The sequence below is a fragment of the Sylvia atricapilla genome, chromosome 1, assembly GCF_009819655.1.
Source record: "Sylvia atricapilla isolate bSylAtr1 chromosome 1, bSylAtr1.pri, whole genome shotgun sequence".
Lineage (NCBI taxonomy): Eukaryota > Metazoa > Chordata > Aves > Passeriformes > Sylviidae > Sylvia > Sylvia atricapilla.
In genome coordinates, this window is record NC_089140.1 from 44,507,321 (window position 1) to 44,520,430 (window position 13,110).

General features: G+C 41.7%; 1 protein-coding gene across 6 annotated transcripts in view; it reads left to right on the plus strand.

Moving 5' to 3' along the window:
- Window positions 1-644: 644 nt before the first annotated feature.
- Window positions 645-13,110, plus strand: part of MYRIP (myosin VIIA and Rab interacting protein) — a 208,773-nt gene continuing 196,307 nt past the window's right edge. For all 6 annotated transcript variants that reach the window (XM_066321254.1, XM_066321216.1, XM_066321246.1 and 3 more), the window contains exon 1: window positions 645-691. The gene's annotated coding sequence lies outside the window, so the exon portion shown is untranslated. The remainder of the gene's footprint in view (window positions 692-13,110) is intronic.

The following is a 13,110-nucleotide window of genomic DNA, read 5'->3' on the forward strand; positions in this document are numbered from 1 at the left end:
CCGCCACGGGCGGCCCGCACCACGGCAGGGCTCAGACAGGCACCGCCTGCAGCACCTGTGCCTGTCCCAGCCTCGCCCGGCCGGCTGGGCTCAGGTGGCGGCCGGGCCGCAGGTGTCCCCCGGCCGGGGGGTGTGACAGCGGAGCGCGGGGCACGCTCCGGGCGGCAGCAGCCCGCTCCTGCTCTGCCGGGGGCGCAGCTTGGGGCACGGATGCGCCCCGGGGCGCCGAGGTGCGCGCACCCCCCGCCCCTGCCGGGCGCGCCGCCCCCGCCTCCCGCCCGGCCCCTTCCCGGCGATTGGCGGCAGCGCCCGGGCAGGTGCCGGTGCGCGGCGGGAGCTGCCGCCGCCGGCACCGCGGCAGCACTCGGTGGCGCGTCCGGCGGGGCGGGGAGGGCTGAAGGCGGCGGCGACAGCGACAGCGGCGGCGGCGGCGGCAGCAGAAGCAGCAGCAGCAGTAGGAGGAGGAGGAGACAGCGGCTCTCGCCTTGCGCCGGCCGGTGCGGAGCGGGACCGGGCACCTGTGCTCGGCGGCTCCGCGCAGGTGGCGGCCGGGGGCCGGCGCGGGGCGGCCGCAGACGCCGCCGTGCATGAGGGACGGGGCGCAGCGGCCGGCCGTGGCTCTGCCCGCGCCCCAACGCGAGGCACTTCCCGCCCGCCTGCCATTGCGGTGCAGCCCTCGCACTTGGCCGGGGTGAGTACGGCCGGGGCCGGCGGGGGCTGGGGGCCCCGGCCGCGGCAGCCCGGCGCCCAGGGGCGGCCTGCGGCAGGGCCGAGCGGAGGGCTCGGGGCGGGCTGGGGGCCGAGGGGCCGCCGCCCTCCGCGGCGTTCGGGGCCGAGGCCGGCCGCTCCTGCTCGGCAGCGCGGCATTAGGCTGTGCTTTAATTACCGGACAGATGTCTGAGCGGCTTCGTGGTGTTCTGCTGACCGCGTGGCTGTTCGAGCACTGTCACTGCAGTGCATCATCATCATCGTTATCATTGGAGCGCTTTACTCTTGATCAACTTCCCCGGGAGCCCGGGGAGGGTTTCAGCGTGGCGCTGCCGCTGTCCCCGTTTCATGGGAGCATCCCGCCACGCTGCGCTTGTAATTTATGCCTCAGACAGAAGCAGCGTGCGTTTTCCTAGTATCAAGGTCAGTTTATCGTAGCTGCTGAGGAAAATACCATATGGCTTAGACTGACTTTTCTTAGGGAATCTAATTAAGTAGGAGCCTGTGTTGTGCTGGGATTTGTGTTATGTTTCAGGCAAGCGTAACTGAATTAGTCTGTAAGATGCCTTATAGCGTGTATGTGTCTCTCCTCAAGCGTGTTTGGAGGGACATTAACTGTAACTAGCTATCTATTTTGACAAATTATGCTTTTTGCCTCATACCTACCATTCGATTATTTCCTGCATTTCTGAAAATGTGGGAAGCTGCCTTGCTATGGAGCCAGGAGTTTTTTCGAATAGGCACAGCAAAGATTTTAGCAATAAAGGCTAAATTTATTAAAGGCTACTCATTCCTCTCGGAAGCCTTTTCTGGAAGGCTAGAGGGAGAGACTGGAAGGATTGTTAGTCTAGTTCTCATATTACCGGACATCTCTCTGATTTTGATGGACCTGTCATCAAACTGGACAGGTTTTTATAGTTGCTTTTTTATGGTGATAGCTGTTCTCCTTAAACTGCATTGAGACCACTGACTAAGCCTGTGCTGTTAAATGTCATACAGTAGTGTTTGCCACTTAATTCTACCTTTAGACAGTGAACAGAGCTGTGCAAAAAGCAGAAGATGCTGTATCTTGTACATAACCCTTCAGGCTACTGCCTTACCCGTCATTACTCAGGTATTGGATTGTATCGGATGATATTTACTGATGCCTATGCCCAAGCATCTAAAAAGGCGCTTGGCTCTTGTGTAGCCTTCCTGGGGAGTTTGTCAGATAATTTAGTAAAATGCAGTTGTAATTGAGGGAGCAGCATTTTCAATACCTGTAACACATTAATTGCCAGTGGTGAGAATGCACACAAGTCAATTCCACGCTGATAGCCCTCACATGGGCGAGACATACTTAGAGCACTACACCCTGAGACAGGATTTGCCTCTTGGACCTGCTGCCTATTCAAATGGTACAATATTGTCCTTTCAGGCAGGGTAATGCTTTTTTCTCTTCATCTGAACCCGTGCTGTCTGCATCTAGAAAACTGAGTTAGAACTTTCATTTATTTTCCTGAGGTGGTTTCTTGCTTCTACGCTAACCTGACAAATACGTCTGAATGCACTGCGTAGAGTTACCCAAGTGTACGAACACAGTAGGTGTTCACCTTTCTCCCGTCATACTTGCAGTAAACAGAACACTTGAATGGCTTGTATTTAAATAAAGAAAAAAAAAATCCTCAAAGTATGCATGGGTGATGATAAAGAAAGGCTGTATGTACCAAGTGTACTATTGTTCATAAACAGTACATTGGTATGAAAATGAGACTCCTTTGTATTGCTGCCAACATTAACATGCCCTATTATTATAAGACTGGAAACTGTGGTTTGGCAGTGTAAACCATCTTAGCTTGCCCTTGGAAAACTGGACAAATTGAAAGAAACTAGCTGAATATAATTCCGTGAAAACCACAGGGACAGCTTTTCTCATTGAGAAAACCATTGAATTGTTTGAGTGGATTAATGCTGCCTTCCCGTGGAATGCTTTATTCACCTTCCTTTTGGATTCAGGTAGGTTATTTTCTTAGATAGATTTTTAGAGATAATAAAGGCTTCTGGCTTACCTGTGAACCACTGACAGCCAGAGAATAAAACAGCTCCAAGTTTCTTATACTCAGAGATTTATAGCAGCTTACTTTCAGAAGGAGCTTTTAAGGCTTAAGGGATGAGGAAGATGACTGCTGTATTTTGGTGTGAAGTGAAGCACACCACGCTGTTCCTCAATTTACCAAGGAAACTTCACCTTTATGATAAAACCAGGCAATTTTACAGAAGGGCTAAATATAGTGTAATTTGGTAACATTTCAAGTAGTGGTCTAGTTTTGCACAACCTCTTAGTGAGGTTGGTTGAAGGTGCCTGTATCCGAAATTTTGTGAATTTCCTGAAACCAGAGACAAAATCCTCCCGTACGTGTCTGATACACCATTCTGTCACTCATATGGTAGGCTAGTGGTTACAATGTGCTTGCTATTTAACTTGCAGTTAAAACATGCTATCCTTTTTCTTTTTTCTTTTAATAATCCTGTAGAAAAATGCCATGCTGTGTTTTTTAAAACTTCATTTTCTCTAAATAAACATTGTGCTTGGCGTTCTGTGTCCCGAAAATAAATAAAGCACACTGTAGTGGAAAGCAGGTTTAATGAATCACTTTAGCAGCTTTATCATAGATGAAGAAGGTATAAAGACTGCAGTGGCTTGACTGGTTAAAAGCTAATATCAGCATTATTACAATAATGACAGATTTTTAGATCTTACGCATACAATTTAGGGAATAGAAACACAATAAATTTCCAGGCCAATATGCATTAAATTTCAACAGCACAGCAATATATATATATATATGTCTAAATACTTTTTAAAGAGTGTTCTGATAGTAAAACACCTAATTTAGCAAGTTTTTACTGACCTATTAGCCCCTGAACTGGGTAAAAGAAACAAAATCTCTTGTTACCTTTTATTACTTTTATGCTTCGTTTACCTTTTGATCCATTGATGATTGGAAAAGAAAAAAAAAAAAACTAATATTGGTGTTTGATATTCAGATTATTGGAGTTATTACTATCTACTGTTTTTTTGAAGATAATAAAGCATCACCTCTGGAAACGAAATACGCATTCTTCAAGGCAAAGTATACCTCCAAATAAAACATCACCCATTGGGGTGGAACTGACTACTGTGGGGATTACTGGCTCATGGTAATCAATTAACTAGTTTTCTTGTGTTTTGCTGGCACTGACTGGGAGGCAGGAAGGCAACTCTAGCTTGTCTTCTTTCTGAACACCCAAGCTCAAGTTCTGCTCTGCAGCAGTTTCAAGAAGCTCATTCTGGATTCTTCCTTGCAAAATGTGCTGCTTATTGATGGAGAACAATAAATAGGGCAGCCATAGTTTCTGAATGAAGTCTGTTTAAAGGGTGCTGCAGTAATTTTCTGTAGAAAATGAAATGTAGTATCTTCATGTGATAGCAATCTGAAGTGTAAAGTCTCATTCAAAGGCTATTAAAGTTCATGGCATTCCCACTGTCTTTAATGAGTCTTGAAGGCAGGCAACAACCTGAAATCTTTGGGGTTTTTTAATAACAGAGCCCTCCCTTCCTCGGCACCTCCACCTGTCTCCTTGTAGAGTAATAGGTGATTGTGCTGTTTAAATAGTAATAGGCTGTTGTGCTTTCTGCTGGTGGAGGAAGACAGTAGGTAATCTGTTGTTTTCTTTCGAGAGCAAAGAAAGCAAAAATATTTAGTTTTTAACTCCTGGAATAAACTTTATGTTCTGCTCTTATGGTGAGTTTTATCTCTTCTGAAATTAATACAAGAGCTTTCTTGCTTATTAGGTATTACTTATGGGACAGAGGATGTATTTAATGGGGTTTTCTTCTGCCCTTTTTGAGCTGTATGAACAGGATTTTATGTCCCAGGGTAATCCGAAAAGAGAAGTGCTGGCTTGTGCCGTTATGATTAATTGCTACAGTGTAGATAGGCAGTGTGTGATTTAAGTGCTGTTGACAGAGATGCAACTAGCACTGACCTGAAATACCTCAAATTTCAGAGATGTACCTGTTTTTCAAACCATTGTTAATCTTGCAATAAATTGATTCCTTCCCCCCCGCCCCGGTCCTTTTGCCCCTCAGAGATCATCCCCAGGAGTGCTTGGTATACTTTTCTGAAAGTTATCTCAGCACTTGCATCTAGCTGTCATAAGTGCTTTGATATTTGTTTGACAGACCATGACTTGGATTCAAGTTAAATCACAGTGTATGACTTGGAGCACCATCAGGTTTCAAAAACAATTGAAAGAGCTTTGGGGAGGATTCAAAAAGGTGATGTTGTATTTCACTATCTCAGCCGGTCTTGATCTAAAAGCCAGTGACAAAAATTGTCCATGTGTTGATCACTGCAAGCACAGAAACCATGAACTGAGTCCCAAATGGGAAGAAAGCATTTCACCTCTAGAGGAGGATGAGCCTGATTATTCCATCTCCCACTTCTTTTCTAATGTTTAATTGTGAGGTTTCATGTTCCTGCTCCAGCGTAGTATCACAGGTAAAAAAGAGGCAAATCATTGGAAATACTGTGGACTTGGGTTCCACAGGATTAAATGAGGAGCCCTAGTTAGTTCATAAAGGTGGTGGCTTAACTTGATTACGTTGTTAAAATAATAAGTTCTGTGGGACTCAAAAAGGTGTCTGTGCTAGCTGGATGATTTCTTGAACCTGTGAGAGGATGAACTGGTTCTGCAGTTTAAACTAAAGGAGCTGTGATACTGCTCCAGTTTGGATCCAAATATCAGTGAAGCAAAAGTCAAAACCTGACACCGAAGGTGGCCTTTAAACTCCAGAAAGTGACTGACCATATATTGTGCTTGAATATAAACGTTCTTTGTTTGTATAAACTTATGATCCAGAACTTCAGATTTGTGTTTATTGATCTAGGCTTTGGTTATCTCCATGTTGTGCAGTGTCAATATAAAAAAAAAAAATCAGCTGAACACTGGTCTAAAGCAGAGCCTCTTCTGAGCACAGTGTGGAGTAGGTCCAAGTGTCAACAAACGAGTCCATTAACTCCCCAACCTGGCAGATTAACCCAGCTCCTTTGGTTTTCAGAGGCTTTCTGCAGCTCTGGCTCTGCTTTACTCTTGTTTTATGCCACTTGGTAAATGGTTATCTAAACAAACCGAAGACGACGTGCTACTGAAACCCTTTTTACAGTGCACAGGGCATATGTTGTGTGTCAGCCAACTACAGCTCATCACAAAGTCTCAGTGAAATGGGGCATGTGGCTTTATACATGCCATTTCATTGTTGTGTATCTTATGATTCTTGCTTCTTTGAGGATAAATCAGGGTTCGAAGCATTTTACAAGTGTCATAGTGAATGTGGACAGCACAGTCTTAGGAATTTATTTTAGCCTTTTATATTGTTAATTTACTTGCTAATCTGTAAAATTCAGTATTTTGCAGTGGGGTTTCCTGTCAGTGGTTTGAATTAACAGTGATTTACTGTATTAAATTTGTTTTCACGTCTGGCAGCACTAGAGAATACTGCCTCATTGTGGCAACTGCTGTTGGAAGCATTTTTTTACCTCTAAAAATAGAGCTTTTGTCCTTCTAGTCCTGCAGGAAGATTCTCTCAGTGAAAGTTTAGTTCTTGGATAAATCTTAATTATATGTTCACGGGTGGTATTTTGTAAGAGGGATATCAATTAGTGCAACAGAAGTTGTGGGGGAAAAATAGATTTTACTGTGTAGGATATTTTAAGTATGCCTGTGGTATGTTTGCATATTGGTTGGATTTTATGTTATGGGTGTTTTAGTAGCAGTCAAGAAATCCACACTTAAATGTTTACTTTTGTAGTTTGTGTGGATTAATCACAATATGGCTTTTAAATTATGATGAGTTTCTTAATTTATCATAACTCTATTGCTTATATTATTGAAATGCAGAATTAAATGCAGATGCAAAATGTGTAGTGCTTCCAGAGCTGTTTGACTTTTTACAAAAGGTTCACCTTTTCTCTCAGTGTTGTTTTTTTTTTCTCCCCTGTTGTTTTCTTTTTCATCTTAAAGATGTTAATAACTGAGATGAGAAGCCTTGTCACCACTTAACTCAATAGTGATGCTTTGGCATTTTGAAGTTGAAAAACTTATCTTAGTGAGCTATTTTCGTGGTTAGTTTATTGAATGTTATCTGTAGGAGGCTTCTCTCTAGTTATTCTAACAAGTAGTGACTGCTGTGGTATTGGGTCAGGCATTTAACTTTGATACACACACTTGTCATGTGCTGCTCCACAGCTTGTATGGTAGGGGACCTTCTGTATTATTCAGTTGCTTCCGGTCATACCGGAGAACAGGATGTTGACATCTGAAATAGGGATCTGTGCAGTAATATCCAGAATGGATCAAGTTGGAAGGGACTATCTGGTCATCTGGTCCAACCTCCTTACTCAAGCTGGGCCATCCTAGAGCACATGGCACAGGATTGGATCCAGGTTGGTTTTGAGTATTCCTGGTGAGGGAGATGCCACAACCTGTCTGGGCAACCTGTTGTAGTGTGTGGTCACCTCTTCCTCATGTTCAGATGGAACTTCCTTGCATCAGTTTCTGCCGTTTGCCTATTGTCCTATTGCTTGGGACCATGAAGAAGAGCCTGGAAAGATTCTCTTGGTACCCACCCCCCTCTTCAGATACTTACAGGCATTGATGAGTGCTCCTCTCGGTTGTCCTCCACAAGGAGGCAGATAAATAACTGAGCCTTCCCAGATTTAATATGGCATTGAACCTGAGTTTTTCTGTGTGCCAGTACTAGACTGGTATTTACATGTGTTTACATTGGTAAAGTGAGTGCTCGCTTCTCTGCCTGCCTCTTAAAATGAGAACGAAGCCCAGCAATTCTTTGAAGGAACTAAGAAGTATTCACTGTTTCTTTCATCTCCCTTCAATCCATGTGGATCATTTGAGGGCCATGGATTGTGAAATGCTGGGACCACAGCTGTCTCAGGAGAAGGTTGTGGCGTGTGTAATGCAGCACAAGTGGGTGAATGTATTTTTGCAGCCCTCACTCTTGAGCTAATGCTGAGGGGAGAGGTAGGAGTACAAATAAGCTTTTTGGTTAGTGTTCTCTTCATGCTGGCTCAAGCTTAGCAGGTACAGTGTGAAGCCTGATTTGCCAGGTGTGTTCTGGTTTGTGTTTTGGTGCAGAGGTGGAAGAGGTGTAACTCAGTTCAGTGGCAGTTCTCTCTGTAACACAGTTCAGTGGCTGCTCTCTCTGTGCAGGGAGTCTAGGCACATAGAATCAAGCTCTGAGCCCCACTTTGCAGGTTAGGCATTCAAAGGGAAGCCCCTGCAGTCGTGTGCTTACAGATGAGCAAATTTCTGATTGTGTTGGACTCTTTGGGATCAGCTGCATTCCGTAAGTGCACATGCTGGCTTTCTTGCTGACCTGTGATGATTCACTCTGGAGTTAGTTGACAGTCCATTACAGTAATGAGCTGAATTTCATGCTTTAGATTGAAGGCACATGGAGAAGAGGCAAATCATCCAAGATACAATTGTGTGTCAGCACATTACTGCTCCAGTTTTATCTTTTTCTCCAAGCTGTCTTCTTTGTTTCTGGAAGAGTGATAGTCAGTCTTACACAGTCAGAATACTGTCAGACCCACCATCTTTATGCAGTCTTCCATAAGATGGTTGCTACTAAATAGAGAAAATAGAGCTGAACATGACTTGCCTTAATTCAGCGTAAACAATGCTAGAAGAGACTGAAGTAAAATGAGAATATACACTAACTAGAAATCCACTTCAGTATGAAATATGTGAAATCTGTATAAGCTAGATAACCTATTATCTTAAGCAGCTGCAGGAACAAATTTTGGTAAGTCTTTACTCTAGTTCAGTTTTACCAGTGAGAAGATTATTCTGGTCCATCAGTTTAGCTTTTGTATCACATTTTGAATTCCCAGTGGGATTTGTACTTGTGTATCAGTTGTAGGCCTGATGCATAAGTATAAAATGGTCATCTGGTTGTTATACAGATTCTCTTTTTAATATGACTTTTTTTGTACTATCAGAGGTAGATGACAGAAATTAGCTCCTACAGAGCAATCTTTAGTCTTATCTATTTTTTTTTCTATTTAAATAAAATAGATTCTATTTTTTTCAGAAACTCTTTTGTATTCTGTGTTCTGCCTTTAGGAGAGTGCTATTCCTTAGATGAGAGATGCCATTCTTTCTTGAATGGAATGTGACTTCACTAAGATTTTTAATTCTGTGTCATGGCTTAGCCCCACAACACTGAAGCAGCTACTGAGAAGAAAATGAACTCTATCCCAGCTGTTACCGGGACATTCTGCTATTTCATATTCAGTACTTAAATAAATAACATTAAATATAGAAGCAAGGAAAATGTGAAACTCCTGTTTATTTCCTAAATAGCTTAAAAAGTAAAGCCATGAAGTACTAACCTTTGACCTCTAAGGTTTACAGTTTCACCCATTATAGTATGTTCCAGCAATCTTTTAGACAGGCGTACATAAAATAATTGTAATGACTTGCATTAATAAGGAACATTTCTCCCTGAAGGAACTGAATGAACTTCACGTTTTAAAACCTGCTGCTTTAACCCTTACACTCCCCAGTGAAGCAAGTGTAACTTTGCTCAGGAGCTTGCCACCTCTTTGCTTTGCTGCTTGCAAATCTCTCATAAAAAAAGTCCAAGGCTGAAAGCGAGATAATTTTTTTTTTTTTTTGCTTTTATTGATTGGAAAATATGTGCAGTAAAACTCAGTTAAAATCAGTGCGGGTACAAAGAATAACATCCTCTTTGAGATCTTTATGTTATGTCTCATTTGAAATGTGATAAACTAGATACAAGTCCCATGTTGAAGTCAGGTGGGTTGTATTGACTTTTTCAATCAAAGAGGTAGCCTTTTATTTCTGATGAGTATCTTTTTCTAATTTTAAGACATTTTTTTCATTTTGAGTGTAAAGGGAAGAATACTCAGTGTTTTTTACCCAAGCTTCTAGACATTCTTGGAGTTTAAAAATGATTAGCAGATTTGGGGCCAATGTTAATTATGCCTCATTTCAGACTTAATGATGTGCTAACTGTAGTAGAAATTACTTTGGACAGTGATGTTTTTTAAATGCTGGGTTATGGCTAAAGTCTGTTTTGTTCAAGTGTGTTGACATAACTCAAAGCACTATTCACACCTTACTTTTGTTGCCTTATATTTGTCAAATGAAGTGTGTGACGTTATGTAATTTATATTTTAAATATTGTGACATTTGCATTAAAAAATTATTATAATGACCTCATGGGCAATGTGGCAACTTCTTTTGGACAATTCAGTAAAGAAAACTTTTTAAAATATGAGAGATGATGAAGGAGCTCTGTTGAGGGCAAAGTGCTTGTATTGCTCTTTGTCTTAGAAAGGTGACTGTCTTGTTGTATGATTTAAAAGGGAAAAATGCTCACCAGTAAGATTATACAAGAAATTTCTTATGGTATTAAAAGAATTCTGGAAAGCAGGAGAAGAAAGATTGAGCAGTATTATTTGAGTCCTGAAAGACTGCTGAAGAAAGGAAAGATGAGCATGTTGGGGACAGAATCAAAGATATAATTACTAGTAGATTTCTTCTTCATTTTCTTCCTGGAAATTTATAGAAGTGGTAGAATAGCAGAAAAGAGTAGAAAAGCTGGTGGAGAGTTTGGTGACTCTAAAGCTGAGACTGTGTGGGGAAAAGATATTGTGTATGAAATATTTCCGTTGCAAATAACTGGGTTGAAGGAGTTTGTGGTCTTAGTTCCTCAGTTATTACACTTCATCAATGCACATCAACAGCATTTTAGAGCAAAACTTATACTGTGCTGTGAAAACTGGTGAAATCTTGATTAAAAATGTGCTCAGAAGCAGAAAGAGTTATAGGATATTCTTGTCTGGAGAGCTTTCTTCCAGATACCCCCTGTATATACCCCCCAAGCCTTCTCTTCTCCAGGCTGAGCAGTCCTAGTATTCCCAGCATCACTGCCTGTGAGAGATGCTCCAGTCCCTTAACCATCATTGTGGCCCTAAGTATCTTTCTTGTTCCGAGGAAGCCCAGACTGGACTCATGACTCCAGACACAGCCTCACTAGTGCTAGTTGCTTTACTGCAGCATAAAACTAAGAAGTCTGTGTTGTACAATATTCACTGTGACCGATTGCATAATTAAATTTATAATGTGGTTCTTTGTCAAGCAGAGAATTTGTCTTAAATATTAGTTGTCACTTAGCCCAAAAACCCTTTTTTTCCCCTCTCCACCCTCCCAGTAATGCTAATCACCTGCTGAGACTCCAAGTCCAAACAGCTTAGCTGTCATATGGGTGAGTAGGAAATGCACTACTTGCCCTTGTTTCTTGTGTTGATGCCCTTGTCTGTGTTAAAACGGTATTTACTGTTCTTAAAAAACATTTCATTTTCTTGGGCTTGTTTGTTTGTTTGTTTTTGCTGGGGTTTGGTTTTGTTTTTAAGGTTAAACTCAATAAATGTTTTCAGTGTGGAGGTTTTAATTAGATTTTAAAACAGACTGTCAGAAGTGTTACTCAAACAATACCCAACTGTGTCCTGTAAGCCTAGGCTTTCCTGTTACAGTGTTTTAATTTGTTGAGCAAAAGTTTTCTAGGGAGTGATACTATTTTGTAAGGTCTGTGAGATCTTAGATTTTATATTCAGTTTGAGATTTACCAAAGAAGTCCTCATGAAGGCAATCATCTGAACAGTCTCATGTAACTTATTTTAATTGATGCCAGAATTTGTTTTAGGCTGAAAAGCTATTTTGTATGTTTTAAGCTAGTATTAAGTCTAACTTCTTACATTTTCTCTAGAAGACTTGCCATTGTGTATTTCCAAAATGCATAATCTTGATCTACCACAGAAAGGACGTTTGAGAATTGTTTGTAAATATTTATAAGCTGCTGTGATACTCTCAGATCAGAGGTGATTTAGTAATGTGATGAAAAATTATTTCCTGGGAAAACACACAGAGTTCCCTAGAGATTAATATAATATTGGGATGCAGGCTGAGAATACCGTAGAGAACTAAACCACATGAAAGTCAAAAATTAAAGTTGCTTGTGATTTTAAGGCATATATACTTGAAATGAAGTCTTTGCCAACACCAGACAGTCAGAGGTGATAGGGCTGCCCACTTATTCCCAAATTCAGGAGTGTATTTCCCCCTTCTAATACATGGTCACAATCAGCACTGGCAGCTGAATCAAAGGACGAGTTTGCATGTGTGAAAAAACATGACTGATTTTTACACCATTTCCAAAAGGAAGACCTGAAGGGAGAACTTATTTTGAGAATGTTAATTACAGTTGTTAACTTGATGCTCAAGATACTAGGAGATCAAAGATGATATTCCAAGTTGCCTTCATCATCTTGTATTTCAGAAGACTGTAGCCCTAGCATGAAGGTGTCTCCACTGACTTCAGGAATTGCTTTAAAAAGCTTTATTTCCTTTTACTGTGTATCCTGTATTTTCTCCTTAAGTGTATGTGTGTGTAAAAAGTTACTTGGAAGAGTCTTGCTCACTTCCCCATGGATGTGGCCTTCCTTTAGTGAAGCCCTTCCATGCTTTTAGAAAGTCAGAAGTGCCTTTGCACTCAAGTGCTTTGTGTGGGAGGAGCTGAGAAGATACCCCAAAGCCTGAAGGGAAAGATGTGTCCCAGGGCACTTCATGCTCTTTGAGCTGCAACCCCAGTGTTCCCTCAGCAAGCCCTTCCCTTTTCCTTGCCAGTGCTCAGTGAGGTTTTGGTATAAGGACTGTAGGTGAAAGGACAGAGGATAATCTTAAGATTCTGGTGAAAATTTAGAGAAGATTTATGCATCTGTGTAGCATTGAAGAAAAATATTGCCTGTCGTTCCTCGCTATGTTGTAGCCAATCTTTAATTTTAACATACATTCTTGGTCTTGCAAGTGAGATTAATGAACACTACATACAGTCCTTTGTTTCGCTGGCTCTTTTCATCTATGAAAATCAGAATAAATTTTTTTAGAAGTAAATTTTTATAGCCTTTATTAAGTACTCATTGTCATCTTCCTTAGTAGATTCAGAGTCAAGCCAGAACATTGTGACCTTTTGGGTTTTTTTGGTGAGCATGTATCTTGTGGGGAGGGATCTTGTCATGTTTATTTCACCTAAGCTTGTATACCACCTGCATGGTTTTGGTGAAGTGCTGTTTTCTTGAACAAGGAGTTTATTCTAAACTTCATGAATAGCCTAACCAAAACAGAAAAAAATAAGCAGTGCCCTCCTTCTCTGTGTGTGGGTTTTTTCCTGTTTGAAGAATGGTAGTCAGATGATTGTAGGAAGGTAAATACTGTGTTTAAAAAACCCCGCCGAGCAAAACTCTACCAACCACATCCCACATAATTATTTGA